The following is a 26,473-nucleotide window of genomic DNA, read 5'->3' on the forward strand; positions in this document are numbered from 1 at the left end:
ATTTGGTCAGCGCAGGATTTGAAAAGATAAGGGTCATCCCAATGGTACTGTCTAGACATAGACATCAACCTCTTCCTTCCTGACTAGACAATCCTGGAGGAGAAACCTTCTCAGTTATATAATTAACAATATCTGCATACCATGGAAGTTGGACATCTATTGTAAATAGCTACTCATCTGGAAAGTTTTCACTCAAGGAAAGCTCATTTCCTTCTTCATCAGGAAGTAACCTGGATAGGTGATCCGCCACCACATTCTCACTGCCCTTTTTGTCCCTAATATCAAGGTCAAATTCTTGTAATAAAAGTACACATCTAATCAATCCAGGCTTTGCATCTTTCTTAGCAAACAAATATCTCAAAGCAGCATGGTCAGTGAATACAATAACTTTAGAACCCATCGAGTATGACCTAAACTTCTCCAAAGCATATGTGACAGCTAACAATTCTTTTTCAGTAGTAGAATAATTTAGCTGAGCATCATTAAAAGTTCTAGAGCCATAATATATAGCATTAGGTACCTTGTTGATTCTTTGACCTAAAACAGCTCCCAAGGCAAAGTCACTGGCATCGCACATGAGCTCGAATGGAAGGCTCCAATCAGGTGCCATCATTATTGGTGCAGATGTGAGTAGCCTTTTCAAGATGTTGAAAGCATCCATGCATTCGTTAGTCCATTCAAACTTGACATCCTTGGGCAGTAGTGCACAGAGGGGTCTAGAGATCTTGGAGAAATCCTTGATGAATCTACTATAGAACCTGACATATCTATTGTGCAAATTATATTAACTTGCAAGTGCACGAATCGATTGTAGTTGATGGATTGCAAGAGCGAGGTCGATCTCACAGAGAATTGTATTTTTGAAAGAGCAATTTAAATCTAAACTAATTCAGTCCTAACCTAGTTCCAAAAAGGGTTTTTGAACTTGGTTTTAAAATTAAAAGACTAAAGATAAAACAAATAAACTAAGTAAATCAATAGATAAAGGCACTAAGGATGCGGAATCCACACTCACCAAATCATAACAACATACTTTGTGTTCATCAATATTAATCTAAAGTTCTCACAATTTAAATCTTATGTATGTTTTACTATGCTTCAGAGAATTAATTAAAATCATCCCATGTATCCATTCATTGCACAAATCACAAGAGGAATCCAAATTTAATTGAAACACCAGATGTATCCGAAGAACAAATCACAAGGGATATCCAATTTTTAGGCATATAAAACCAAGCAATCAATCATGTGAAATTATCATAAATCATCAAGTGTATCCTTGAATCACAACAAGATATCCAAGATTTCATTCAACACGATTGAAAAGAAGTAAAACAATTGAAATAGTAAACTCAATAAAATCATAATAATAAATACTTACATAAAAGTAATGTTGTTCTTCATCGATGAGGCTTCATCCCCAACCTTGGTTGAGAGTTTAACTCCACATGACTATGAAACTAAAACCTAAACCTAAAGAAAAACTAAACTAAAAGAAAAGCTGTGGATTACATTCTGTCTCCAAAATTGTATCTCAAAACTAGTCTCTGGAGTTGTATCTTTTCTTGAATGCAAAGAAGTCTATTTATAGGCTTTGGAAAATTCTAGAAGCCCTATTAAACCTAGATAATTCGGAGGTCTGTCTCCTAGTCAAAGTAGAAGTCTAAAATCAAAATAGGATTCGTCCAAATTTGTGTCCTTTTATTGCGAGGCAATTTTGGCATAGTAACCATCCAAACTAGGAAAATCTTATTTCCCATCAAATTGTAGTAGTTTGAGTTATCTTTCCAATGCCACTTGAATCACTTCAATCTGATATTGGAGCGGAAAGTTATGGTCAAAATACTAAAATATGTGCAGAATTTGAATTTGAATACAATCTGAAATTTTATCCAATCTGATCTTTAATCCGATTTAACATTTTCTTGGATTTGGTTAAACTTAACCAAATCATTTAGGTCTTCTCAAAGTATGCTTTCTTCCAAACTTTGCATTTTTCCCTTTAAAACTGTAGTTTTTCTTCAATGACCTAAAAACACAAAACTAACACAAAACATTAAATAACGACAAAACTAAAGGATTAACTAATGTAAATAAAGAGGTCCAAATATAGAATATTTAGCACTTATCAAAGTCCCAGAAAACTTCTTACACCTTTGGCCGTTATAGGAGGAGGAAGTTTGGAGATGATGTCAATTTTGGCCTTATCTACTTCAATGCCCTTGCTGGAAATGGCATGACCTAGCACAATGCTTTGTTGTAACATAAAGTGGCATTTTTCCCAATTAAGCACTAAGTTGCATTCTTCACACCTCTTGAGGACAATCTTCAGATGATTGAGGCATTCATCAAAATTGGAGCCAAAAACACTAAAATCATCCATAAATACCTCAATAAATTTTTCCACCATGTCTGAGAAAATGCTCATCATGCATCTTCATCATGCATCTTTGAAAGGTGGCAGGTGCATTGCAAAGTCCAAACGGCATCCTTCTATACGCAAATATGCCAAAAGGACATGTGAAAGTGGTCTTTTCTTGGTCCTCTCATGCTATTGCAATTTGGTTGTAACCACTGTATCCATTCAAAAATCAATAATATCTATGGCCAGCGAACCTCTCTAGCATCTGATCAATAAAGGGCAAAGGAAAATGATCTTTTCAGGTCACCTTGTTCAGTCTTCAGTAGTCAATACATACCCTCCAACTAGTGGTTATTCTTGTAGGTACCAGCTCATCTTCTTTGTTTTTCACCACTGTGATCCCACTCTTCTTCGGCACTACTTGAACCGGCCTTACCCATTTACTGTCTGAGATGGGTAGACAATGCCAACATCCAACAATTTCAAAACCTTAGCCTTGACTACCTCCTTCATGTGTGGGTTGAGTCTTCTTTGTGCATCCCTGGTTGGCTTTGCTTCATCCCTAAGGAAGATTTGATGCATGCACTTGGCCCAACTTATTCCTTTGATGTTGGCAATAGTCCATCCTAACGCAGTTTTATGCTCTCTAAGAAATCTTAATAGCTCCTCCTCCCCCAAACTTAGGTTTGCAGCAACTATCACAAGAAGTGTCTGGTTCTCTCCCGAGTAAGCATATGTCAGATGTTCTGGTAACTGCTTCAACTCCAATTCTGGAGCCTTGACAGTGGAAGGGACAAGAGTAGTATTAATAGGCACAAGAGTCTCAAAGGGAGCGGTGTACTTACTTAAATGTGGTAGAGAGGTCTCAAGGAGGTGCACGGCTTCAATGATGTCATCAGTAACATCTTCAAAATCTGGCTCAGTGTCTTGCCTTGTGAAACCGTGAGTGAGGGTGACCTCCCATGGATCAATATGATGGACCTAAAAAACTCTCTCAATAGCACCTGAATGATACAGACATTAAAGCATTCCAGATTATCTTGGGGTAATTTCAATGCATCAAATATTTTGAATTCTATCTTCTCACCATTTACCTTCATACTCACAGTACCCTTTCTCACACAAATTTTAGTATCAGCAATTCTCATAAAGGGTCTTCCTAAGATAATAGGCAAAGGAAATGGCATAGGGGATTCTTCCATATCTAATACAATGAAATCAGTAGGTAAAATAAATTGATCTACCTTTACCAAGACATCCTCCAGTATACCTCTCGGTCTTTTGATGCTTCTGTCTACTGTGATTGAAGTTGGATGAAGTTTCCCCAAACCTAGTATCTCATACACAATGTATGGCAGCAAATTGACACCCCCCTCCTAGATCCAGTAATGCATGTTCAAAAAGCTGGTCACCAATTATGCAAGGAATAGTAAAACTACCCAGATCTTTAAGCTTTGGTGGTTATTTCCTTAACAACACCGCACCTACCTCTTCTGTTAAAGACACTGTTTCATACTCCTGAAACTTCCTTTTATGAGTGCAACAATCCTTTAAAAATTTAGCATATGAAGGAATTTGTTGAATTGTATCTAATAAAGGAATATTCATTTATACTTTTCTCAAAGTCTCAAAAATATCAAGTAGTTGCTTTTCTTTCTTTGGTTGTACTAACCTTTGAGAGAAGGGTGGTGCATTCACCTTCTCCATTTCACTTACCTTGGATGTTGTCACTTCAGTTGGAGATGCTTGTGCTGTCTCTCATCAGTTCCTATGATCTTACCATTTCTGAGAGTTGTGACAACTTTTAGTTGCTCATGACCTCCTGGATTGGGTAATGTTTGGGATGGAAATTCGCCCTTCTTTCTTTCACTCAGCTCGTTGGCCATTTGCCCCATTTGTGCTTCCAGTCTTTAAATAGCTTGATTGGTCCATGCATTGGCTTGTTGTTGTGCAGCCACAAATTGTTGTTGCAAGGTCACAAGTTGGAGTATAGTACTCTCATGGTCATTCTTCTTCGACTCCAAAGTTGGTTGGGCCGCTTGTGGTGTAGCCTGGTAGTTACCTCCTTGTTGGGAATTCCTCTGTTGCCCTTGAGGGTTCAGAACATTCTAATTGGTACTCCATGAGAAATTTGGGTGGTTGCGCCAATCTGTATTGTAGGTGTTGGGGTAGGGATTGTTCTTGGGAGGATAATTGTTTTGTCCCACATAGTTTGCTTGCTCCTGATCTATAAATGAGTACGAAGAGCAAGTCTTAGTGGTGTGGTCAAAATAGAAACATATGGCACATACCTGGACTTGTGCAGCTTGTTGAACGAGAGAGATGTTCTGAGTAGTCATGGCCTTTACAAGCATATCTAGCTTCCTCTCCATTGCTGCCATCTAATTTTGAACTCTGCCATTCATGTTTACTTCATACATGCCCTTACTTTTTACTCTTTGTCTAGCTCTAGATGAGAATTGTTGGGAGTGCTCATTTAATGTCTTGAAGAGCTCTATGGCTTCCTCACTGCTCTTTTCCATAAGCACACCTCCACAAGCTAAATCAACAATACCTTTTTTAGTGTCATTTAACCTTGGTAAAAAACCTGTACTTGGTCATCTAGAGATAAGTTGGGATGTAGACACTTGAGAAGCAGCTTATTGAAGTGTCCTCATGCTTCAAAGAAAAGATCTCCATCTTTCTATTGAAATGTTTGAAGCTCCCTTCTAAGTTGCCTTGTCTTTCGAGCTGGAAAAAACTTCTTAAGGAATTTAGTAGCCAACCCTTCCCAAGTAGTAATGGAACCTACAGGCAAAGAATTTAACCACAACTTAGCATTATCTTTTAAAGAAAAAGGAGAGACGATTAACCGAATTCCCTCTGGAGTTAAGCCTTGTATATGCTGAGTCTTGCAGAGATCAAAGAACTCCCTAAGGTGTAAGTGTGGATCCTCAGTAGGTGTGCCTTTGAAGTGAGTCAAAGTATTGAGTATTTGAGGGGACAAATTGAAGTTGCTCTGTGCTTGTACTTGGTAGGCAATGCATGATGGCTGGCTGAGGTTTTGAGGGATGAAAGAATGTTTCATAGGTCTCTACACTGGTGGTGGGTTCAAGGCAGGTTCTCCCATTGTTTCCTCAACTTTGTCTCCTTCTTCTGTATCGGAGTTGTCTCTAAGCCTTCGTCGAATGGTCCGCTTAATTTCTGGATCGTATGGAATGATGGTTGGGTCCTGAGATCGAAGACCCTGCATAAGAAAAAAGTCAGTTTCTGCAGTTATAGCAGCTTCAGTGCTGCTGTCTGGACAAGTGCACTCGATCGCATGATGCCTGTGCTCGATCGCAGAAGTACACTCGATCGCTCCTGAGTATGCACTTGATCACAGTGCTTCCAGAACAGAACACAGAACTGAAATCGAACTGAGGAAAAATTTAGATTTTTGATAAAAATTAAAAATTAAAATTAAAATTAAAAATTAAAAGATTAAAAAATAAAAATTAAAAACTAAAGGGAAAAAAAATTCTAAACCAAATTTAACTCAATCCCCGGTAACGGTGCCAAAAATTTGTTACGCAAATATCCACCTAAATTAATAGGCGAATAAATGTACGTTTTAATTTGTAAGTGCACAAGGTCAAAACAATAGTATAGGGTGCAAGTACGAGATCATTCCCATGAAGATTACTGTAAACTATGCGTAAAATTAATTCCGTAGATAAAACAAAACAAAAGATTGATTTTTTATTTAATAGAGATAAAGGGGAAGGGCTTTGATAGCCACCACTAATCATACTCAAATAATATAACAATATGCCAATGTTCCAATCATATCAAGATTACTTAATGTTTGTCAACCTATGGTCATGGGTGTATACGCCTTAAGCTATTGATCTCCCTAAGCAACGAATTAGGCATGAGTGTCTACTCTAATTCTTTTCTTTCTCAAAGGATTTAGCATGGGTGTTTACTAAGTTGTTCTTTAAGAAAACATAATTCTATGGAAATTGACAAACACATGGAGCCTAGGGCATGGATGTCTACTCCCGGTTTTCCATGTTGATTAATCCTAGAACCCGTGATGAGATTCTTTGATCACTCTATTAAGCCCAGGACTCGATCATCCAAATTGACTTAAATAACTAATCCATACCACATGCATATGTTGGCCAAGCACATTCATATGAGGAATTCAATAAAGCAGGAAATAATCAAGTTAAACTTCACAATATGATTATCACAAAGGCGCCAATATTGAAATATTAAAGAGACATGATTAGGGCTTCAATCTAGCCCTACTAAAGTATTTAGTTACACATAAGTTTGATGCTAATCATCTTAATAATAAAATAAAAAGGAAAAGAATAAGCCTGAAAAACGCTTCCATGAAGAGCCGTCAATTTTTATGTGCCAAAATATTCATATTTTTGCCCTAAAACTTATATGTGTTAATTCCGTAGTATTGTTAGTTTGTGCTATTTTACTTCATTTTTGTATTTTCTTTGTTCTATAGGTTTTTGGAAGAAAAGAAAGCGTTTCCGAAAAAGTTTCAAGCTTTAAGGGAAAATTGGGAAGACCTAAAAGATATGATTAAGCTTAACCAATCATAATATGATGTGGTTAAGTTTAATCAAATAAATGAAAGGATTAAATCGGAATTTCTCAAATTGGAGTTAAAATCGGATGGGATTCAATTTTGAATTCTGCACATGTCTCGGTATTTTGACCATAACTTTCAACTCAAATATTCGATTGAGGTAATTCAAGCGGCATTGAAAATCTAACTCAAAATTATATAAATTATTGGGAAATAGCATTTTCCTAATTCGGAGCGCCGCTATGCCAAAATCATCCCGCAAGATAGGAACGCAATTTTGGACGAATCTTATTCCGATTTGGACTTAGGTTTTCTCTATCCTAATTGGACTAGGACTTAAATCTCCGAATTTCCTAGGATTTCTAGGGCTTCTAGCACTCTCCTAAGCCCTTTAAATAGACCTCTAAGCCTCACAATTCAATACACAATTTGAAGGAGACAACTTTGGGGAGAGGAATTGGAAGCTACTTCTAGGAGCGGTTTTCGATTCTTTCTTTCCCTTTTCTTTTTAGTTTTATTTTAATTATGTGTAACTAACTCTTAAGGAGGGCTAGATTGAAGCCCTAATTATGTTTATTTAATATTTCAATTTAGCGCCTTTGTGATAATCATATTGTGTTGCTTAACTTGACTAATTCCTGTTTTCTTGAATTCCTCATATGTATGTGATTGACCATTATATGCATGTGGTATGGATTAGTTAATTAAATCAATTTGGATGACTGAGTCCTAGGTTTAATAAAAGTAACAAAGGAAATCCACACAGGATTCTTGGGTTAATCAACATGGAAAACCGGTAGTATACACCCATGTCCTAGGTTTCGTGTGTTTGTTTATTTCCATAAATTTATGCTTTCTTAAAGAACAACTTAGTATACACTCACGCTAAATTCTTTTGAGAAAGAAAAGTGTTAGAGTATACACCCATGCCTAACTCATTGCTTAGGGAAATGGTAAGTGCTAAAATATTCATATTTTCAGCCCTTAAATTGTATGTTTTAATCCTTTGGTTTTAGTTAATTGGGCCATTTTAATTCATTTTTGTGTTTTTCATACTTTTGCAGGCTTTTGAAAGAAAATGAAGTAAATCTAGATGATTTGGCTCAAAGAGAGAAGATAGGAAAAATTGGAGCTCTCTGACACTGCGATCGATCATAGGGTACCTGCGATCGAGCGCAATACCAGAGAGGACACAGCACAAATCAAGCCAGGAATGATCGAGCGCATGACAGAAGAAGGATCGATCGTAGACCTGCGATCGAGCGCACACGGGCTGTGATCGATTGCACCCGTGTGCAGAAGACACATCAAGTGGCGGCCAGAATGTCCCTCTTTCCATATTAGGGTTTCCCGACTCCCAATTGTAATAGGTCTCAAAACCCTACAAAATCCCTAGCTTTACTACTTTGTCAAGAACTTCTAAAACCTATAAATAGACCCTTAAGCCTCAAAAATATATATGCCTTGTAAGGAGAAGAAGATGAGCTCTTGAAGTTCAAGTCTCGGGTTTATTCTTTTCTTTTCTTTTCTTTTCTTTTATGAAGATGTTTAACATCAATTTTATGTGTAGCTAATTTAATTAATAGGGCTAGATTGAAGCCCTAGTTATGTTTAGTTAATATTTCAATATTGGCGCCCATGTGATGATCTTGTTGTGCTATTTAACTTGATTAATGCCTACTTGCATAAATTCCTCATATGTGTGTGCCTGATCAACATATGCATGTGGTATGGACTAGTTAGTCAAATCAATTTGGATGGCCGAGTCTTGGGTTTAACATAAGTAACAAAAGAATCCACTCCGTGATTCTTGGGTTAATCTACATGGGGAACCGAGAATATTTGCCATGCCCTAGGCCTCATGTGTTTGTTGATTTCCATAGAGTATATGCTTTTCTAAGGAACAACTTAGTATACATCATGCTAAATCCCTTAGAAAAGAAAAGAGTTAGAGTATACGCCATGCCTAACTCGTTGCTTAGGGAAATCTATAGCCTTAGGAGTATACGCCATGCCCTTAGGTTGACAAACATTAGATATGCATAACATGATCAAAGCATTGGCATATTGTTATATTAGCTAAATATAATTAGTGGTGGATATCAAAGCCCTACCTTTTATTATCATCACTTAAACAATCAATCATTGTTTTACTTAAGGAATTTATTTTTTTAAACATAAATCCAGCAATTCTCGTGGGAATGATCCTGTACTTGCACCATATACTACTATGTTGATCTTGTGCACTTGCAGGTAAAATATACAATTATTTACCTTTTAATTTAGGTAGATATTTTGCACATCAAGTTTTTGGCGCCGTTGCCAGAGATTGCGATGAATTTTGTTTAAAATTATTTTCCTTTAGTTGTGTTATTTTAATTTTTAATTTAGTTGTTATAAAAAAAAAAAAATCAAAAATAGTTTTCGTTTTCCCTACCTTTTCTGTTTTCTGTTTCAGGTTGCAGATTGGCATTCTATGATTGCGATCAATCGTCAGCCAGGTGCGATCGAGTGCACTGCAATTGAACGCACCAACCTGCGATCGAACGCACCAACCTGCGATTAAACGCATCAACCTACTATCGAACGCACCAACCTGCGATCGAGCACAGTTCCAGGGAGCATTCGGACCAACAGTACTAAAGCTGCCTAACTAAAGAACTAATTCAGTTGATGCAAGGTCGTCAATCTCAAGCCTCAACCGTTATTCCACTCAATCCTGAAGTTAAGCGGACAATTCGACAACGACCTAGAGACAAAGAAGAAGATAAAGAAATTGAGATGGAAGATTTGCAAGAGAATCCAATTGGGCCAAGACCATTAGAGGCAAATCCACCACAGGTGAGGAGACCAATGAAGCAGGCATATGTTCCAGCAAACCTCCATCAACCCTCATGCATAGCATATTAACCAGAGATTCCATCCATACTTGGGAAGAATTAACCACCAAGTTTCTAAAGAGATTTTTCCCAGCCCAGAAGACAAAACAACTTAAAAGGGAACTTCAAATGTTCCAACAACGAGACGGAGATTTGTTCATTGAAGCCTGGGATCACTTCAATTCCTTGCCTCTAAAGTGCCCACATCACAACATCCCTCAAGATGTGCATGTACAAATTTTTTATGAAAGATTAGATGATACTAACAAAGGGATGGCTGATTCAGCTTGTGGAGGAACACTTATGGAGAAGAGTAGTGAGGAAGCTATGGAACTTTTTGAGACATTAAGTGAGCATTCACAGCAATTCTGTTCAAGAGGAAGGAGAGGAATCAAAAGCAAGGGCATGTATGAAGTAAACCTCAGTGGGGGATCAACCAATCAGTTGGCTGCTGTAGAAAAGAAGTTGGACATGATTGTCAAGGCCATGACTGTTCAGAAAATCTCACCTCTGCAACAGGACACACCAATCCAGGTATGTGCTATCTGTTCCCATTTAGATCACACCACTGAGACGTGTCCTTATGCAGCGCAAGAAGAGGTGAATTTTGTGGGACAAAACAATTACCCCCACAAGAACAACCCATACTCCAATACTTACAATCCAGGATGGCGCAACCATCCAAATTTCTCTTGGAGTAATAATCAAGGACAACAGAAAGGGCCCCAACAAGAAAGCCAACCAACTCAAGAGTCAAGGATGAACCAACTGGAGAATATGATACACAACCTGGTGACTTCACAACAACAATTCACGGCTGATCAAAAGCAATTCAATACAAAGACTGATCAAGCCATTCAAAGACTGGAAGTGCAAATGGGTTAGATGGCAAAGGAGCTGAGTGAGAGGAAGCAAGGAGAATTTCCAGCTCAAACAATACCTAACCCAGGGAGTCACCAGCAGCTGAAGGCAGCCACAATTCTAAGAGGTCCTGCCCCTACAAAGGCATTTGAGCCAAATTCTAAAGAGCTCAAGTGCAACTCTTCACACTAGGAGCATTACAGTCACACGTAGATGCTTTTGAGCAGTCAAGAACCTCAAGCGCATCTACTCAAAACAGTAGTACTGAAGCCACTGAAGGTAGTAACCTTTTCCCTCTTGTTTTCTTCATATTACTTTCTTTACTTTACATATGTCTCAATTATTCCTTGTATTTTATTTTATTTTTCTTTTGCTTTGTTTTTTTTAAAAAAAATAAAATAAAATAAAATTTGACATTCTGTTACTACGATCGATCGCAACAAGTATGCGATCGAGCGCAGTAACCGAAGGGTGGCTCGACACTTTCTGTCAGTGCAATCGAACACACCTTAGGTGCGATCGAGTGCACATGACCCACACACGCACACCTCTACCCGAATGCGATCGAGCGCACTCGGGCAACAGGCCACGTGACCTATTTTAGGTCACTTTTTCCCCATTCCCCTTCACATTCTCACAACGCCGTACAGTCTCCATCATCTGCACCCACACTTTCACCAGCGCACCACCATTTTTCCTCATCTCCACCGGCCTTCAACCACCACCACCACACCGCATCTGCACTTGCACGGCCCCATTCTCCCCTGCGGCCACCACCATCATCACATATCACACACACATCACCCATCAACACCCCAACTCCGTTCAATCCCCAACCTCCATTTTTCCATCATTTTCTACAATTGTGGGTGTTCATCCACCCACATTGCCTCTCTGTGTTGGGTTTTATTATTTTGCATGGAGTTTTGGGCAGTTGTTGTCGTGCCTTGGCAACCTTGGTCATCAGAAGTGCGCACCACCTGTTCGATAAAAGTCCCCAATCAAGCTCAACATGCCTAGAACCCGTGCTTCATCTTCCAGGGGGTCCGAGGCCCAAGCTATTTCTCCCCTGCCCACTTTTGAGGAGCAGGAGCTACTGTTTGAGACTACCTTCGCCATTCACGAAGACTTTCAAAACCATGAGGCGACTCAATAGGCGGTCGCCGAGTTTAAGCGAAGGGAACTCAAGAAGCTCTTCAAACCGGTCACCTCCACTGCCTACCAGAAGTTGGTCATTAAATTTTATGCCAAGCTTTCCCATGACTATGACAACTCGGCTGTACTCTCCTCAAAGGTGCAAGGCCAAGTTATTGATGTGACTAGGGCCGACATTGCCGCCGCCCTTCAATGCAACGATGAGCATCCTCCAGAAGCTACACACCTTGCAGAGCAACCGCCCCGATACAATGTGGCGAAAATCATTGAAGATATGTGCCAAGGGCATTATGCGGATGCCCACCATAATGCCGGCAACCGGTCCAAGCTACCTCGAAGGCTGTGGTTTGTGGACTCCATTTTACATCGCAATGCCTTCCCCTTGGGACACAAAACTCAATGGCGTGATCAATTTCTTCAAACTCTCTACGCGTTCCACAAAGACGCTTGGTACTCCATTCCCGACATTATTTGGAACCAAATACATAAATTTTGGAAAGGAGTGGACATTGGGGGAGCGGAGTCCACTCATTCATGGGGGTTGCCTTTCCCATATCTCATCACATATATTTTTCAGAAAAAGGGCATCAAGGGCACCGCAGCTAATGAGCCAGTCACCACCACTCCCATATACGGCATTCGCCAATGGAACAAAAGCTGCTCCCATATGCCCCGGGCACCTCCCGTACCAGAAGCTGGTGAAGAGGCGGATGAGGCCTAGCCAATGGCAGAAGATAAACCGGCAGCTGAGTCGGTAGCAGCAGAAGATGAGGAGGCCCCATTTGTCTTTCGAGCCACCCAATACCGCTCCCTTAGTGAAGAAATGGCGGGCCTTCGGATAGAGCTAGCTGATCAAAGAATGGAGGCTCGGGAAGATAAGGCACTAATGGATCAACGCTTAGTTGCCTTGGAAGAATTGATGCAAACCATCCTAAGCCGTTTGCCACCACCATCTGGAGCATCTACTTCTGGTCAGCACTGAGATGGGACCACTGTCTGGCTGAAGATGTAAAACTTAGCGCTCATGGGAGGCACCCCATAGTTTATCCTTTTCTTTTGTTTAAAGTGTTTTCAATTCAATTTTTTTTTTTTTTTTTATTTAGTCTTCGTTTTGTTCCTTTTTACTTGTTTGTGTGTTTTCTTATTTCGTAAGGCCAAGTGTGCTTCACTTCAAGTTTGGGGGTGTGCTATGAGCCATACTTTCCACTACCATATCGACCATCTCTTGGGTACATTCTTTCCTTTACTTAGACACATTGGGGACAATGTGTCATTTAAGTTTAGGGGTATGGGTACACATGTTCACACACACTTTGTCCCAATTTCATGTTATTTGTTTTGTGTTGTTGTTTGTTTATTTGAGAAAAAAAAAAAAAGAAAAAAAAAGTTTATGCATGTTCATGTTTGCTCTAAAATTTTAAGTTGATCTAGAAAGAATTGTGGCTTGAATTCATCAATGAGCTTAAAATTTTGAACACATGATCTGATGAGTGAATCTGTTAGTTTGGTTACTTGTTGAGGATAGTTGAAAAATCACATGTTTGATCTGATCACACAAGCACATTAGCACATAATCTGTGAGGTGTGACATGAGGTCTGATATGTGTGTTTTTGCATCTTGGATGAATTTGGATGACTTATTAGATGACACTATGACATATATAGTGATGAAAAGAAAAAAAAAAGAATAAATAAATGATCATTGATGGATTTTCACTGAGTAACTGGACCTCTTGCCTCAAAGCATTGAATGTTCACATCAAAAGGTGAAAAATTTGGATTTGATCAATGTCATGGTTAGTTGGTTTTGTAGCCTTTTTGACTTGAGTTAATAGGTCCCGAGGGGTGTCTTTACACCTAATGCCCTGAAACCATCTGGTTTGGGAGTCATTGACTTAACACTCGCTACAAAGGTCAATTAGAAAGCTTAAGGGAACCGAACATTGCACAACCTGACCAAACAAAAAAAAAAAAAAAAAAAGAGAGAGAAGAAGAAAAAAAGAAATATGCCATGGTTGTTCATTCTAATAGGAATTTCAGTGAATTTTGAGATATGGAGACATTACATGTTGGAAAGAATTGGAAGCCTCATAATTTTGTGCTAATTCACCTTACACTGTTTTCAAACTTGTGATGTTTTAGCATGTCCTTTGTAAGTAATTGAACTTTGAGATTCCAATTCATTGTGAAGATCGAGTTCATCTTTTTAAACTTGCTAATGAATGAAAATCATGATCTTGAAGTGATACTTTAATTTTTGGGATAACATGAACTGTGCATGATGTTTGTGGGTAACATTTCTAGAAAACCCTCACGAGACATCACTCGTCCACTATGGAATTCTTAGGTGTTTAAAAGGCTTGTTGCATATGCTAAATTCAATCGTACATCCCACGAAAGATGGATTTATCTTTTATTTTTTGTTTTTCCATTCTTATTTTTAGTTTTGTATTGCTAAGGGACTAGCAATATGTAAGTTTGGGGTGTGATAAGTGCTAAAATATTCATATTTTTAGCCCTTAATTTCCATGTTTTAATCCTTTGGTTTTAGTTAATTAGGCTATTTTAATTCCTTTTTGTGTTTTTCGTACTTTTGCAGGCTTTTGGAAGAAAATGAAGCAAATCTAGATGATTTGGGCTCAAAGAAAGAAGATGGGAAAAATTGGAGCTCTCTGACACTGCGATCGATCACGGGGTACCTGCGATCGAGCGTAATACTAGAGAGGACACAGCACAAATCAGGCCAGGAACAATCGAGCGATTGACAGAAGAAGGATCGATCGCAGACCTGCGATCGAGCACACACGGGTTGCGATCGATCACACCCGTGCGCAGAAGACACATCAACTGGCGGCCAGAATGTCCCTCTTTCCATATTAGGGTTTTCCGGCTCCCAATTGTAATAGGTCTCAAAACCCTACGAAATCCCTTGGTTTACTACTTTGTCAAGGACTTCTAAAACCTATTAATAGACCCTTAAGTAACAAGAGAATCCACAGCGCAATTCTTGGGTTAATCAACATGGGGAACCGGGAGTATATGCCATGTCCTAGGCCTCATGTGTTTGTCGATTTCCATAGAGTATATGCTTTTCTAAAGAACAACTTAGTATACATCATGCTAAATCCCTTAGAAAAGAAAAGAGTTAGAGTAAATGCCATGCCTAACTCATTGCTTAGAGAAATCTATAGCCTTAAGAGTATACACCATGCCCTTAGGTTGACAAACATTAGATATGCATAATATGATCAAAGCATTGGCATATTGTTATATTAGCTAAATATAATTAGTGGTGGATATCAAAGCCCTACCTTTTATTATCATCACTTAAACAATCAATCCTTGTTTTACTTAAGGAATTTATTTTTTTAAACATAAATTCAGCAATCCTCATGGGAATGATCCTGTACTTGCACCATATATTACTATGTTGACCTTGTGCACTTGCAGGTAAAACGTACAATTATTTACCTATTAATTTAGGTAGATATTTTGCACATCAGGAAACCAATAGCTTAAGGAGTACACACCTATGCCCTTAGGTTGGCAAACATTAGGTATTCATAAATGATTGGATCTTTGGAACATTGTTCTATTATTTGAGCATAATTATTGGTGGATATCAAAGCCTACCATTACTTTATCTTTATATCTTTTTATTTCTTTTTCATAATATCAATTTAGTGACAACTTGATATTTTTAATCAATTCTAAATAAAATCAACAATCCTCGTATGATCGATCTCGTACATGCTGCACTATACTATCGTTTAATCTTGTGCATTTGCGAGTAAAACGTACAATTATTTGCCTATTAATTTAGGTAGATATTTGCACAACATCAATTATTCTTCCAAAGCAAGTCTGGAATTCCCTATTTTTCCTAGAGGCCTAGAGGTCTATTTATACGTTTAGAAAAACCCTAGAAGTCCTAGAAACCCTAGTAAACTCCTAGGTTTAAGTCCTAATTCAACAAGGACTTGGAAAACCTATTTTGATGAGGAAAAGGAGTCTGCCCACGTGTCTTTTTGCTCCAACACACGAGTGTGCTCGATCGCAAGGTTGGGCGCTCGATAGCAGTTGTGCGATCGATCTTCTATGTTGGGCGCTTGAACGCTGATGCGCTCGAGCGTTCTTCTTGCACGCGATCGCATGGTGTGCTCACTCCTTGGCTTGGGCGTTTGAGCGCTGATGCGCTCAAGCCTAGGTCTTGTGCACTCGATCGTACACCCCAGCTTTTCCCAATTTTGCCTTTTATGCTCAAACTTTCCAGAGATGCTTCATTTTCTTCCATGACCTACAAAAACGTAGAAAACACAGAAAGGAAATAAAATATCACAAAATAACAAGACTAAGAAATTAACAAGTGTAAATTAAAGGTCTAAAATATGAATATTTTATCAGTTACCAACATACACCATGGGACCACCCATAAGTACGCACTTGCCTTAGTGAGAACATACGCTGAGGGACCATCTGAACGTACGTTAACTATTCCTTGACCTAGTGGGCAATACCCCAGAACATACACCCAAACAATTTTTTCCAACATATAATAGTACCTGTTGTGCCAAATACTACCTAAATTAATAGATAATATTTAGTACGTTTTAACTCGCAAGTGCACAAGATCAAAACAATAGTATAGTGCAGCAAGTACGAGGTCGAACCCACGGAGATTGTGATTTTGTGTAGAATTAATTAAAAATATCAATTTGCCATTGAATTGATATTGTGAAAAAGAAATAAAAAGATATAAAGATAAAATAAAGGTAAAGGCAGGCTTTTATATCCACCACTAATTATGCTCAATTAATATAACAATATGCCAATGATCCAATTATATTATGAATACCTAATGTTTGCCAACCTAAGGGCATGGGTGTATACTCCTTAAGCTATTGATTTCTCTAAGCAACGAGTTAGGCATGGGTGTATACTCTAACTCTTTTTTTTCCTAAAGGATTTAGCATGGTATATACTAAGTTGTTCTTTAGAAAAGCATAATTTCTATGGAAATCGACAAACACATGAGGCCTAGGGCATAGGTGTATACTCCCGGTTCCCCATGTTGATTAACCCAAGAATCGCGGTGTAGATTCTTTTGTTACTTATGTTAAACCCAGGACTCGGTCATCCAAATCGATTTAACTAACTAGTCCATACCACATGCATATAATGGCCAGTCACATACATATGAGGAATTCAAGAAAATAGGAATTAATTAAGTTAAGCAACACAATATGATTATCACAAAGGCCCCAATATTGAAATATGAAATAAACATAATTAGGGCTTCAATCTAGCCCTCCTTAAGATTTAGTTACACATAATTAAAATAAAAAGAAAAGAAAAGGGAAAGATTTAGTTACACATAATTAGGGCTTCAATCTAGCCTCCAATTCCTCTCCCCAAAGTTGTGCCTCTTCCAACGATGTTTATTCTTGAGGTTTAGAGGTCTATTTATAGGCTTTTGAAGTCCTTGATAAACTAGTAAACCTAGGAATTTCGTAGGGTTTTAATCCTATTACAATTGGGAGTTGGAAAACCATAATATGGAAGGAAAGGGAGTCTGTCCGCAGCTTCTTGAATTCTCCAGCGCACAGGTGCGATCGTTCGCAACCCGTGTGCGATCGATCACAAGTCACCTGCGATCGATCACACTACCAGAAACTCCAACTTTTCCAAAATTCTCTCTTTGAACCCAAATCTTCCAGATTTACTTCATTTTCTTCCAAAAGCCCACAAAAGTATGAAAAACACAGAAAGGAATTAAAATGACCTAATTAACCAAAACCAAAGGATTAAAACATGCAAGTTAAGGGCTGCAAAAATGAACATTTTAGCACTTATCACACCCCCAAACTTACATATTGCTAGTCCCTTAGCAATACAAAACTAAAAACAAGAATGGAAAAACAAAAAACAAAAGATAAATCCATCTTTCGTGGGATGTACGATTGCATTTAGCGTATGCAACAAGCCTTTTAAACCCCTAGGAATTTCCTAGTGGACGAATGGAGTCTCGTGAGGGTTTTCCAGAAATGTTACCCAAAAACATCTTGCAAGAGTTCATGTTATTCCAAAAATTAAAGCATCATTTCAAGATCATGGTTTTCATTCATAAGCAAACTTAAAAAGATGAACTCCATCTTCACAATGAATTGGAATCTCAAAGTGCAATTACTTACAAAGGACATGCTAAATCATCACAAGTTTAAAAATTGTGTACAGTGAACTAGTACAAAATTATGAGGCTTCCAAATCTTTCCAATATGCAATGTCTCCTTATCTCAGAATTCACTGAAATTCCTATTAGAATGACACACTGGCATATTTGTTTTTCTTTCTTTTTCTCTTTTTTTTTTTTTTTTTTTTTTTGGTCAGGTTGTGCAATGTTGGTTCCCTTAAGCTTTCTAAATTACCCTTGTAGCGAGTGTTAAGTCAATGACTCCCAAACTAGATGGTTTTAGGGCATTAGGTGTACAGACACCCCTAGGACTTACTAACTCGAGTAAAAAAGGCTACGAAACCAAACTAACCATGACATCAATCAAATCAAAATTTTTCACCTTTTGAAGTGAACACTCAATGCTTTGAGGCAAGAGGCCCAGTTACTTAGTGAAAAGCTTATCAATGATTTTTTTTTTTTTTTTTTTTTTAAACATGCCAAAGTCTCATCTAATAAGTCATCCAATTTCATCCAAGATGCAAAAACACACATATTAGACTTCATGTCATACCTCACAAATTATGTGCTAATGTGTTTGTGTGATCAGATCAAACATGTAATTTTTCAACTATCCTCAACAAGTAATCAAACTAACAGATTCACTCATCAGATCATGCGTTCAAAATTTTAAGCTCATTGATGAATTCAAGCCACAATTCTTTCTAGATCAACTTAAAATTTTAGAGCAAACATGAGCATGCATAAACTTTCTTTGTTTTTTTCTTTTTCTTTTTTTTTTTTTCAAAAAAACAAACAACACTCAAAACAAATAACATGAAATTGCGACAAAGTGTATGTGAACATTGTCCCCAATGTGTCTAAGTAAAGGAAAGAATGTACCCGGGAGATGGTTGACATGATCTTGGGAAGCATGGCTCATAGCACACCCCCAAAATTGAAGTGAAGCACACTTGTCCCTGCAAAATAAGAAAACACACAAACAAGTAAAAAGGGACAAAACTAAAGATAAATAAAAAGATTAACTTAAAACACACTAAACAAAACAAAATAAAAAGATAACTATGGGATGCTGCCCAAGTGCACTCGATCGCACTTGCGCAAAGCTGTGCATGTGTGGGTGATGTGCGCTTGAGCGCACACAAGGTACGTTCAATCGTACTCAGGGTGCGTTCGATCGTACTTAGGGTGCGCTCGATCACAGTAACAGAATGCAATGAACCACAAGTGGAGACCTGGGCTCGATCGCATGCAGGTTGCGATCGATCGAAGTAACAGAATGTAAAAAAAATGACAAAAGAGTTGCAACACTAAAACACCAAAGTAAAATAAAACACAAAGGAAAACAAAAACAAAATATAAGTCAAACAACAAAACAAAAGGATATGCTATGGGGTGCCTCCCATGAGTGCTAAGTTTAACGTCTTTAGCTAGACTGTGGCGCTTTAAACTCAAAGCACCAATCTTTCCGTCTCTTGCACCAAAGGGAATGAATCTTTTCTGTTGCATGGTGCTTCCGAGTGTCTATAGATTTGGGAGGACCACTCTGAGTTTTCTCAAACAGTTGCTCATCAGGTGGGGAATCATGAACTAGAATAAAGTAAGAAGAAAACTCAGGGAGCTTCTCTATCTTAATGTCCTCAATTTGCTCATGTGGTAGCTCTAACCGACTTCTCTCCTGGCCTCTTAGTGTTTCAGGAATAAGAGTTGTTGTTAAAGAAATCTCAGTGCTCTCTTCTTTTCCCTGATGTGCCTTTTGTGGAACTTCGGCTTGCTCTTCCTTCTCCTCTTCCACTTGATTTTCTTCACTCCACAATGAGACAGCTTGCTCATGATAGTAGGTGCACTCTTCCTCCATGTATTGTCCATTGGGATTTTCCATCAACTGACTTTGTCACTCTTCTTCTTGGTATTGTTGAGGCCTATTGATGCGGAATGTACTCGTCTCCTTGGCCAATTTTTCCATTTGTACTTCCAGTCTTTGGATGGCTTGATCGATCCTTGTATTGAATTCTTTTTGATCAGCCATTGATTGCTGTTGTGAAGTCACAAATTGTCGTAAAAGACTCTTCAGGTCCTCCTTTTCTGGGTCTTGGGCTGGTTGAACTGTTGGTTGGAAATTGCTTTGCTGTCCTTGAGGGTTCCGAATGTTCCTACTATTACTCCATGAAGAATTGAGGTGGTTGTGCCACCCAGAATTATAAGTGTTGGAGTAAGGATTGTTCTTGGGAGGATAAGTGTGCTATCCCACATAATTGGCTTGCTCCTGATTAGCGGATGGGTACAAAGGGCAGGTCTCAGTAGTGTGATTTAATTGAGAACATATGGCACATACCTGGAATTGGGTGGCTGGCTGATTGGGAGAGATGTTCCGCATAGCCATGGAATTAACAGTATATTTACTGTCTTCTGCAAGGCAACCAGCTGATCTTGTAGTGATGGATTGGAATGAGAGGAATATGAATGATTTCTAGGAGCTTGAGCTTGCCATGAAAGATTGGACTGTTGGCTCCATGTTGGGTTACAGGAATCAAAATAGTTATCTTTCTCCGGTCCAGAGATCGATGTGTTCTTATGCCCATTAATTTTGTTAGAAATTTGTCTCATTCTAGGACATTCTCTAACACGATGATAAGGGTCATGGCATAAAGAACACGGTCCAGGGGGTGTCGGAATGCCGCCCCACATGTGTGAAAGCAAAAATAACAAAGGATTAAAATAAAAAGGGAAAATAACAACAAAATTAAAAATAAAACTTACAAAGATGCAGACTCAACTGACCCTGCATGAAATAAAAGAAAAAAATTTAGATCTATAATTATCGCAGTACTGTGTTGCTCTCTGGATGTGCAATCGATCGCACCGTGAGGTGCGCTCGATCGTACTGGTTGATAAGTGCTAAAATATTCATATTTTCAGCCCTTATCTTACATGTTTTAATCCTTTGGTTGTAGTTAATTAGGCCATTTTAATTCTTTTTTGTGTTTTTGATGTTTTTTCAGGCTTTTGGAAGAAAGTGAAGTAAAACTAGGTGATTTAGGCTCAAAAAGAGAAAATGGAAAAATTGGAGCTCCCTGGAACTGCGATCAATCGCAAGGTACTTGCGATCGAGCGCAATACCAGAGAACATACTGCAAGAGCCAGGCCAGGAGTGATCGAGCGCAAACCAAAAGAAGCATCGATCGCAGACCTGCGATCGAGCGCACACGGGCTGCGATTGAGCGCACCCGTGCGCCGGAGGCATTCCAAGTGGCGGCTATAATGTCCCTATTTCCATATTAGGGTTTTTCAAACTCCAAATTGTAATAAGATTGAAACCCTATGAAATCCCTAGGGTTTACTACTTTTCCAAGGACTTCTAAAGCTTATAAATAGACTCCTACGCCTTTAGAATAAGAAGGCTTGGAGAAGGGTGAAGAATAGGAGCTCTCAAGTCAAGTCTCGGCTTTATTCTTTCCATTCTTTTCTTTTATTTTATGAAGATGTTTAACATCAACTCTATGTGTAGCTAATTTACTTAGTAGGGCTAGATTGAAGCCCTAGTTATGTTAAATTAATATTTCAATATAGTCGCCTTGTAATGATCATGTTGTGCTATTTAACTTGATTAATACCTGCTTGCATGAATTCCTCATATGTGTATCCCTGATCAACATGTGCATGTGGTATGGACTTGTTAGTTAGATCAATTTGGATGACCGAGTCCTGGGTTTAACTTAAGTAACAAAAGAATCTACACCGCGATTCTTGGGTTAATCAACATGGGGAACCAGGAGTATACACCCATGCCCTAGGCCTTGTGTGTTTGTCGAGTACACCCATGCCTAACTCATTGCTTAGGAAAATCAATAGCTTAAGGAGTATACACCCATGCCCTTAGGTTGGCAAACATTAAATATGCATAACTTGATCAAAGTATTGGCATATTGATAAACTAGTTTAATATAATTAGTGGTGGATATCGACATCAACAATCAATTTTTATTTTGCTTTTGCTTAAGGAATCTATTTTTAAACATAAATTCAGCAATCCTCGTGGGAATGATCCTGTACTTGCACCTTATACTACCATGTTTACCTTGTGCACTTGCAGGTAAAACGTACAATTATTTACCTATTAATTTTGGTAGATTTTTGCACAACAAGTTTTTGGCGCTGTTGCCGGGGATTGCGGCGAATTTTGTTTAAATTTATCTTCCTTTAGTTTTGTTATTTTAATTTTCAATTTTTAATTTAGTATTAGCAAAATTCAAAAAAAAAAAAAAATTCTTGTTTCCCTTCACTTTTCTATTTTTTGTTGCAGGTTGCGGATTGGCATTCTGTGATTGCGATCAATCGTCAGCCAAGTGCGATCGAGCGCACTGCGATCGAACGCACCAACCTGCGATCGAGCGCAGTTCCAGAGAGCATTCGGACCAGGCAGTGCTGAAGCTGCCAAGTTCACTCAAGGTCGTCAATCTCAAGCCTCAACCGTTTTTCCCCTCCATCCTGAAATTGAGCGGACAATTCGACAATGACCTAGAGACAAAGAAGGAGAAGAAGAAGTTGAAATGGAAGACTTGCAAGAAAATCCAATTGGGCCAAGACCCCTAGAAGCAAATCCACCACGAGCGAGGAGACCAATGAAGCAAGCATACATGCCAACAAACCTCCATCAACCCTCATGCATAGCATATCAACCGAAGGTGGATGGCAGTTATTATATCTCTCCCCAAATCCTCAATGCATTGACTCACTTCAGAGGCATAGCTACTGAGGATCCTAACTTGCATCTTAAGGAATTCTTTGACTTATGCAAGTTGCAGAATGTTCAAGGCCTAACTCAAGAGAGACTCAGGTTAGTTCTCTTTTCTTTTTCCTTGAAAGATAATGCTAAACTGTGGTACAATTCCTTGCCTGCAGAGTCCATTCATACTTGGGAAGAATTGACCACCAAATTTCTGAAGAGGTTTTTCCCAGCCCAGAAGACAAAGCAACTTAAAAGGGAACTTCAAATGTTCCAACAACGAGACGGAGAACAAAGCATGGGATCACTTCAATTCCATACTTCTAAAGTGTCCACATCACAACATCCCTCAAGATGAGCAGGTACAAATTTTCTATGAAGGATTAGATGATACTAACAAAGGGATGGTTGATTCAGCTTGCGGAGGAACACTTATGGAAAGGAGTAGTGAGGATGCTGTGGAAATTTTTGAGACATTAAGTGAGCACTCACATCAATTCTGTTCAAGAGGAAGGAGAGGTGTCAAGAGCAAGGGCATGTATGAAGTGAATCTCAGTGGAGGATCAACTAATCAGTTGGCTGCACTAGAAAAGAAATTGGACATGCTTGTCAAGGCCATGACTGTTCTGAAAATTTCACCTCTGCAACAAGACACACAATTCCAGGTATGTGCTATTTGTTCCCATTTAGATCACACCACTGAGAAGTGTCCTTTTGCAGAACAAGAAGAGGTGAACTTTGTGGGACAAAACAATTATCCCCACAAGAACAAACCCATACTCCAATACTTACAATCCAGGATGGCGTAACCATCCCAATTCTCCTGGAGTAATAATCAAGGACAGCAGAAAGGGCCCCAACAAGCAAGTCAACCAGCTCAAGAGCCAAAGATGAACCAACTGGAGAATATAATACATAACCTGGTGACTTCACAACAACAATTCATGGCTGATCAAAAAGATGTCAATACAAAGACTGAGGAAGCCACACAAAAGCTGGAAGTGCAAATGGGTAAGATGGCAAAGGAGCTGAGTGAGAGGAAGCAGGGGGAATTCCCAGCTCAAACAGTACCTAACCCAAGCAATCACCAGCAGCTAAAGGTAGTCACGGTTCAAAGAGGTCCCACTCCTACAAGAGCACTTGAGCCTAATTCTGAAGAGCTCAAGTGCAGCTCTTCACACTAGGAGTCCTACAGTCACTAGTAGATGCGTTGAGCAGGCAAGAACCTCAAGCGCATCTACTCACAATAGTGGTACTGATGCCACTAAGAGGACGGTAACATTTTCTCTCTTGTCTTTTCATCTTACTTTCTTTCCTTCACACATGTCTTAATTATCCCTAATGTTTTGACCTTTTTCTTTTCTTTTGTTAAAAAAAAAAAAAAACTTTTAAAATTTTGACATTCTGGTACTACGATCGATCCTAGGGTCCCTGCGATCGAGCGCAGTTACCGAAAGGGGCCTGATACTTTCTGTTAGTGCGATCGAACGCACCCTAAGGTGCGATCAAGCGCACTATGCCCAGGCATGCGCACCTCTAACCAAATGCGATCGAGCGCACCTGGAGTGCGATCGAACGCACTCGGACAGCAAGGTCTGCGACCTATTTTAGGTCACTTTCCCTTTGCCCCACATATCACTATTCCGGCGCCGTACAAGATCTCCACAAAACCTCCCCCTCCAGCACTCATCTTCCTCCCATCTTACACATCAGTTTCACAAATATCACCACACCACCACCACATACATCATTCTCCGGCCACCATACCACCCTCTTTCACCGAAAACCACCTCATACAGCCCATTCTCACCTCCAACCCTCAATCTCTCCGAACATTCATCCAACCTCCTATTTTTTTCAATTTTTCTCGCAATTGTGGGTGTTTACCCACCCACATTGCCTCTGTGTTGGAATTGTTTGTGTTTTTGCCGGGGGTTTGAAACATCCTAGGCCGAAGTTGTCGTTGTGGTCAATAGGAGTGCACACTACTTGCTTGACAAAAGTCCCCAACCAAGTCCCAAATGCCTAGAACACGTGCTTCATCTTCCAGAGGGTCAGGAGCTCATGATATTTCTCCCCCACCAGCTTTTGAAGAGCGGGAGCTACTGTTTGAAACCACCTTCACCATAAGAGAAGATTTTCAACACAATGAGGCGACTCAATGGGCGGTTGCCTAGTTTAGGTGAAGGGGCCTCAAGAAGCTCTTTAAACCGGTCACTTCTACCGTCTACCGGAAGTTGGTCGTGCAATTCTATGCCAAGCTTTCTCATGACTGTGACAATCTGGCTGCTCTCTCCTCCAAAGTTCAAAGCCAAATTGTTCATGTGACGAGGGCCAACATAGCCGCCGCCTTGCAGTGCAATGATGAGCATCCTCTAGAAACTACAAATCTTGCCAAGCGATCGGCCCGATATTATGTGGCGGAGATCATCGAAGACATGTGACAAGAGGACTATGCAGATGCCCACCACAATGCTGGCAGCCGGTCCAAGTTGCCACGAAGGTTATGGTTCGTGGACTCGGTGCTTCATCGCAATGCCTTCCCCTTGGGACACAAAACTCAAAGGCGAGATCAATTTCTACAAACCCTTTACGCCTTTCACAAGGATGCCTGGGTATTCCATTCCCGAAATTATTTGGAATCAAATACATAAATTTTGGAATGGAGTGCATGTTGGGGGAGCAGAGTCCACTCACTCATAGGGGTTGCCGTTCCCATACTTGATCACATATATTCTTCGAAAAAAGGGCACTGCAGCGGACGAACCAGTCTCGACCACGCCCATATTTGGCATTCGCCAATGGAATAAGAGTTACTCTCATATGCCCCAAGCACTTCCAGAAGAAGGGGAAGAGGCAGAGGAGGTCGAGCCAATGGCTGAAGATGAACTAGCAGCTGAGCCGGTAGCAGAAGCTGATGAAGAGGCCTTAATTGATGTTCAAGCCATCCAATACCGATCCCTTTGTGAGCAAATGGACGGTCTTCGGAGAGAGGTAGCTGATCAAAGAAGGGAAGCTAGGGAAGATAAGGTCGCTATGGACAAATGTTTAGCTGCCCTGGAAGACTTGATGCGGTCCATCCTAGCTCGATTACCACCACCATCTGGAGCATCTACCTTTGGGCAACATTAAGAGGGGACCACAGTCTGGCTGAAGACATAAAACTTAGCGCTCATGTGAGGCACCCCATAGCATATCCTTTTGTTTTATTTTTATTTTATTTTGTTTCTATTTGTTGTGTTTTATTTTACTTTGGTGTTTTTGTGTTTTAAGTCTTTTCTTACATTTTTGCATTCTGTTACTACGATCGATCGTACCTTATGTGCGATCGAGCGCAGATTTCCATTTGTCATTCCATCGCATTCTGTTAGTGCGATCGAACGCACCATGCGTGCGATCGAGCGAACTTGGCAGGATCCCATAATTATTTTTTCTACTAAAATTTTATTTCGTTTCAAGTTTTGTTCCTCTTTACTTGTTTGTGTGTTTTATTATTTTGCAAGGACAAGTGTGCTTCAATTCAAGTTTGGGGGTGTGCTATGAGCCATGCTTTCCAAGACTATGTCCACCATATCCCGGGTACATTCTTTCCTTTACTTAGACACATTGGGGACAATGTGTCATTTAAGTTTGGGGGTATGGGCACACATGATTGTACACACACTTTGTCCTAATTTCATGTTATTTATAGTTCAAAAAAAAATATATATATATCAAAAAGAAAAAA

Source organism: Corylus avellana, chromosome 9 (genome assembly GCF_965113065.1).
Source record: "Corylus avellana chromosome 9, dhCorAvel1.hap1.2, whole genome shotgun sequence".
Taxonomy (NCBI): Eukaryota; Viridiplantae; Streptophyta; class Magnoliopsida; order Fagales; family Betulaceae; genus Corylus; species Corylus avellana.